Source organism: Branchiostoma floridae, chromosome 1 (genome assembly GCF_000003815.2).
Source record: "Branchiostoma floridae strain S238N-H82 chromosome 1, Bfl_VNyyK, whole genome shotgun sequence".
Classification (NCBI taxonomy): domain Eukaryota; kingdom Metazoa; phylum Chordata; class Leptocardii; order Amphioxiformes; family Branchiostomatidae; genus Branchiostoma; species Branchiostoma floridae.
Genome location: NC_049979.1, coordinates 20,463,854 through 20,470,329, shown reverse-complemented (window position 1 = coordinate 20,470,329; position 6,476 = coordinate 20,463,854).

Genomic DNA, 6,476 nt, shown 5'->3' with positions numbered 1-6,476 from the left:
TCACTACTAAAGAAAGAAAAAAATGCGTCTAACTCTGGTTACAAGTTGATTTCGTTATGGGCATGATGTGGTTTATTCATTGGTTTATTAAGTTAAACTTATTTAGCCGCCTTCCAGGTGCTACAACACACAAAATATTTACACCTTAGAAATACTATTCACAGCATAATGTACATTCTACACATCATCCATACAAATCTTTAAAACGTGATTGAATTTGAAGTAACGATTATCATGAGAACATGATGTAGTGCCATTCCAAAAAATACACAGATATGATTACATGCAACAAAACTAGGATGTAGTGCATTGAAAACATGTCTTATTGTACACACAATGTAGCCTTAGGCCACACCAATTTAATTTCTTGGTTCACGGATTTTTTCATAAAAAATATGGAGCGAGAGGGCGTCAAATAAAAATAAAAATTGTAAAATGGTTGGGGTAAAGGTAACGACTAATCCAAAACATAAAGAAAGAAAGTTTTCAGCTTGAAAAAGTACAAAAACACTATTGTTGTACAGCAACAGCACCTGTACCCACACTTTAAGGAGCTTATAATATAAAGGCCAATGGGCCGTTCCAAAAAATAAAAATAGAGGGGGGTTGATTACACAGGACTGGACTCTGGACTTAGGGGGATGGAAATCCCTAGGACTCTTGGACTTATTTATTTATTGATCTTTAGGGTAGTCCCTTCAGTTAACGTAGTAACTGATTTCCAAAGGAGCCCTATATACATGTTCGCACATGTTCGCACAACGACGGGTTATACCGCCCCTTACGGGGTGACACACCCGTCCGGGTGAATGATGTAGATCACCATGTGGCTGATACGAGACAGGGGTCGCCAGGCCTCCATCCGGGTGATTTGTAGTGAATCACCAACTTCCGACAGAAGGATTTGCACCAACGCACACCGCACCATCGCACGTGTGGGGGTTCTTTAACGTGCATGGGGTATGGCTCTCCCCTTACACGGGACCTCCATTTAACGTCCTATCCGAGGGACGACTCATTTTTCACTTGGGTAAAGTGAGGAAAGTCGTGTAAAGTGCCAAGGGCACAAGACCGGCAACACGGCAGGCGGATTCGAACCGGCGACCTCTCGGTCACGGGCCGAATACACTACCACTGTGCTACGCGGCCCCACTAGGGGGTTTGAAGCGTTAGGACTCTTGGACTTAGGGTGGTGGAAGCGTTAGGACTCTTGGAGTTGGACTTAGGGGGTTGGAGGCGTTTGGACCCTTGGACTTAGGGGGTTTTAGCATTAGGACCGTTGGACTTAGGGGGTTGGAAGCTAGGACTCTTGGACCTTGAAAGTTGGTTAATGGTGAAAATTTGCTGAGTGGTAATTTTTATCTTAATTTTTTTTTTCCAAAAATAGGAGCAAGCGAATCCGTGAACCAAGAAATTAAATTGGTGTGGCCTTATCTTGACGCACACAGTGGGCGAAACCTACGCTTTTCAATTAAAAACAGACACAGCCGCCCAGCCACGTCGAGAGTTCGAGGCAGTTTTATTTTCCTTCCGCGAGAGAAAGTAGTCCGTTCCATGACTCCGGGCGTCAACACGCGTTACAGAAAAGCTTCCTCCTGGAGTATATAACCCCGTATCTACTTAGTTTCACATCATTCACAATATTTTAGCTTCATTCTTTACTCCGATAGTTTTTTAAACTGCTGTTTCATCGCAATCCCTTAAATATAGCGACTCGAAAATAGGTGATTTTCGTGTAGATTCCCTTCTTGTTTTCACCCTCGTGTAGATTTCAAACCAACAGGAAATTTAGTGTACATGAAAAAGCAAAAATTCTACTTTCCGGCGGTATACGATTCATTATACATTTCAAGTGCGAAAAGCAAATGCCCCCAATCCGCGCGAGGCCATGTCATTTAGGAGCGGTCATTTTGATTCCAGAACGCACCACATGTAAGCAGCGCGCGTGCCGCGGATTGGCCCATTTCTCAAAGGTTTCGGTCGACAAAAGGTTAGCTGCGCCCTGGCTGCGGCCGCGTTTTTTTTTTCGAAATCTCGAGAGAAAAGTGTCCGTGACTTCCCTTTTAATTCATAGCTTATTTATACTGATCATACTGGGAATATTTTCAGTTTTAAGATGTCTTCTTATTGTTCGTTCATATGATATGTACTTGGTGTAGTTATTGTTTGACCTAACGTTACAAGTCAGTTAAAAAAAAGTTCTTCAAAGTTTTCAACCCTAATTTTGTCAAGCGTATCATTACCAACTTCATACACTTACCTCTATCTACGCACTCTTCTACACTTTTTCATTTTTCTCAAGGCATTTATGATAATAGCAAGAGGTATCAAGGTTTTTCACTTTGGACTGATATCTTATCAAAACTGCAAGAGGTCGTCCTGCGATTGCGATTCCCGATTTCAAACCTCACCAGGATTACCCTATGCTTAACTAACAACATTTCATACTCATACAAGGTGTGATGTTCATATTGGTTTGACCAAGTCCTTGGTTTGACATGTTCAATCATCATGTACCTAAGTTACATATACCCAAAAGTGTCAACTTTTTTTTCTTTTCCGCAATACCCCAGACTCTGACTATATTAAAGTCTATGATTGACATTCCTTGCTATTGTACAATACAAAATATACAAAGAGTCATATATATGTTAAATATAAGCCAAACTTTATTGCATGAAATTGAAAAACAATGCATGTCATGTCTAAACATCAATGCCAAATTGGAAACAATTCTTGTAGTGTAACTGTATATCAGGAATTTGCCGCCAAACATCTGACGTTTTTTGCCAGAATGATATAATTCCAATCATGCCAAATGATCTGATTAACTAACACAGTAGTCACCCTCTTCAGGTCCATAGCAGAACATCACCTGTAGGAAACACAATTTCACAGTATGTTATCAAAATTCTTTAAGAGTCTTAGGTTGCTATATCTGAATCAGTTTACTCATTAGGAAATGGTGCCAGCTAATGATTGATGGACTAATTACTTATATGCAATACTACAATGTCAATCAAAGAAAGGAAAGTTGAAAACACTCTTCGCTGCTAGAGGCACATCCTCAGCTGTTCTGGGGTAGAACTCCACCTAATGCAAAAACAAAAACATGTTAATATCCATATGTCATATTGGTACTTACCGTTCATTGATTACCCATATCACACACTCAGTCAGACATTTTATACTCACACTCACCCACTTAGTCTATTCTACTTTTAGCATCTTTATCTATGCTATACCATATCAAGACTAATTTATTATATATTCATGTTAGATTCATATATTACATTTTTTATATTATATCATATTACATATATTATAGACTAATTTCAAGGTTATATCATATCATATATGAATTATATATGAGTTATTCAGAATCAAAAATTTATGATATAACATCTATGATTATAAGTTAAGCAAAAACCCAGAAGGTACAGACGGAAACTCAAAATCTAACCCATAGGTGAGGGAGAGCTGGAGTAAGGAAATAATAGTCAGAACCTCCAACCTGCACCCGTACCAAAGTGCGGGGTTACGCCTTTCCCGTCAACTCGGGGATCTGTGTGATGTACCCCATGTTGACGTCGTTAAGTACGACCTTTACAGGGGTCAGGCGCCTCTAACCTACCTACGGGGGCAGATGTCTAAACCTAGCAGGAAGGGGTTCTTTGGAAAAAAGGAGAGAGGGAGAGAAAGGGGGTGAAGGAGTACAGAAAAGACCAGCTTCCACTCACCTATACCTAAACTATAGACAGTCATATTCACTCATTATTACTCTACCTCAGAAAATTCTGAATCAGAAATATTATCTAATAAAGACAGACTACCACAATAAAAGTCATCTATAAGATTTACATAGTCTTGATCATCACTAGTGCTACTTGTATCTGAATCTGTTTCTGCATTGTCCTGACCTACCTGATTTTGCTCACAACAAATAGAATTAGAACAATCTAAACACCTACATCCCGGACCACATGCTTGACCTTTCTTGAGACACTTACATCTTTTACTAGAGCACCCACTTTTACATTTACACCCCCTGGTTAAAAACTCCACAGTCTTCTGCACCTTTTCAATATTTTCTTTAGAATCCCAAGTAATCATTAAATTACCGTGATTATCTATTTCCCAGCCATACCTATCTAATAATACAGAAGAAAAGTCCTGCTCTAAAGCCTGAGCCCAAGTAAGGTAAACCCAACAAGAACGTAACCAATGGAACCAAAGGGACTGAAAGGAAGGTAAACTATTATCTTCAAACTCTATTCTTTCAAAGATGGCACCCCTAATAACTTGTAACCAGTTTTCATGAATCTTTGAAATATTTTCCCCCCTCATTTCTCTGAAAAGTTGGGCTGGAGATGAGTACTTAAGAAAAGCTGTACGGTGTTTTTGAAAGTAAACACTACCAACTAAACGAACAAAAGCCAAGAACCCTGTATCTTTATCTGCACAAGAAAGAGAACCACTAGTTTGGACAGAGTTTCCACCAGAAATGAATTCTGAAAACTGAAAGAAAGTTTTCATAAATGATACCTTACCAAGGCCAACAAAAAAGGAAACATAATCACACCCTGTGCTAATAAACAGTGACTGAATTATATGGGGTAGTAGATTTCTAGAAAGGGAGGAAAGATCAGGGTCCTTGTCAAAACAAGATAGCAACTCATTCACATCCAGACATTGCCAATTTCCAGGTTCAGCTTTTTGTAAAATGACAATTCTTTTACCTGTATCCCCCACAAAAGGAAGGCCCACATGATACGTGTCCGTATCAGGTGAATAAATCAATATGTTTTTGTAACTGCTTGAAGCAGCATGCAGCCAAACACGAGTGTCACTTTCCTCGTGATTGGACCTACAGTCTGGATATGGAGAGATGCCATCTACTGAAGAAACAAAACACATATCTCTCTTATCATCAGTAAATGCCCCAGCTGTGAACACTTTCTGTTGCTGCCTCAAATAAGGTGTACAAATTGTAAGTAAAGAAGTACATAAGTAAGAACATAACAAACGCTTGTTTGGGCGCAAGGAAATGAATTTTCTCCAGTCTTTTGGGGTGCATGTATCATCAGAAATTGAATCAATGAGTGTTAAATTGTCATTTTCCAAAACAGAATCTCTTCTATTTCTTTCAACATCTTTAGCACTAGGGCCATTTCGGTGGGGGTCATCAAAAACAATATGGACTTCATAACAACCTGACTGAAGAAAAGGCAAAACCCATTTTACAAACAGAAAATGTGAATACTCAAGAAAAGTTCTATGCTGACCTAATGGAGATGTATTAATCAAAAACATGCCTTCTAAAACAGAGCACTGGGGGGAAAAGCCAACTGGGTACATTTTGGTAAAAGCAGTATTATATCTAGATTGGAAGAAAGAAGTGGTTGCTGATTTAGCCCCCTTGTGAGGGACTCCATCAGCATTACATAAAGCACGAGGCAGCTCCAGAAACTGACCTAGCTGGGGCAAATCTAACAGGTGGGCAATTTCAGACAGGGGCTTATTTTGATTTTGGGACCAGGAAACAGCTCTACGATAACATTCTAAAACTAACTTTTTGTCTTTTTCACTTTTTGAAACCCTTGACTTTGTCATTTTAATTTGAGAAAAAGTTCTTAAAGACTTCCGTCTTTGGGGTGCTTTATTACTTGGGTTGTTAAGTATCCTGAACCTAATGAATGTGTCTAATGATGCCTTACCTATTTCCCTAAACTTAAGCAAGTCTTCTCTTTGAATATCTGAAATAGAAGCTCCTGTAAATGGTTGGGACAGACATCTATCATGTACAGGGGTAGAAAAAATGTGGGCATCTACAACTTTTTTTGCATAATAAACAATATTTAGCCTTTCCTGTTCAATAATAGCAGGACTAAGATCATTTTGAGTTCTACAATTTGCTTTGACAAGAATTTGTTGTTTAACTTGTTTAATCAATTTAGCTCGATATGGTAAATATAAAACAAGATCTTCAATTACAAATTTGTTAGGGCCTGTAATAACTTCTTTTGTGTCCCGATTTATCAACATTTCATGACTCTCATCTAAAGCTACATTAGAATAATTAACAGAATTAATACTGGTAACAAATCCCCCCTCTTGGAAATATCTGAGAATATGGTCAGGACAAGACAATATATCACAAAGATGCAAGGGAATGATTCTAGAATATATTACATGGTCAAAGGCATGGAAAAGGGGTGCCATCATTTTGTATGAATACAAACGCAAATTCCAATTTCCTGATCTAATTGCTATGAAAAGAGATATATATGCCATAAAGTCATCATGAACAAATCTGTGCCAAAACAAAAATACTTCATCCCGGGCACATGCTCTGGAACAAAACTCTTTGAAGTCATCTTCTATACCTTCTAATTCCATTTTCAATAATTCCTGTCTTCTTACAAAGTTGTCTCTATCAAAACCTGGGTCACTAAAGTGTGGTACGAGTCAGAAAT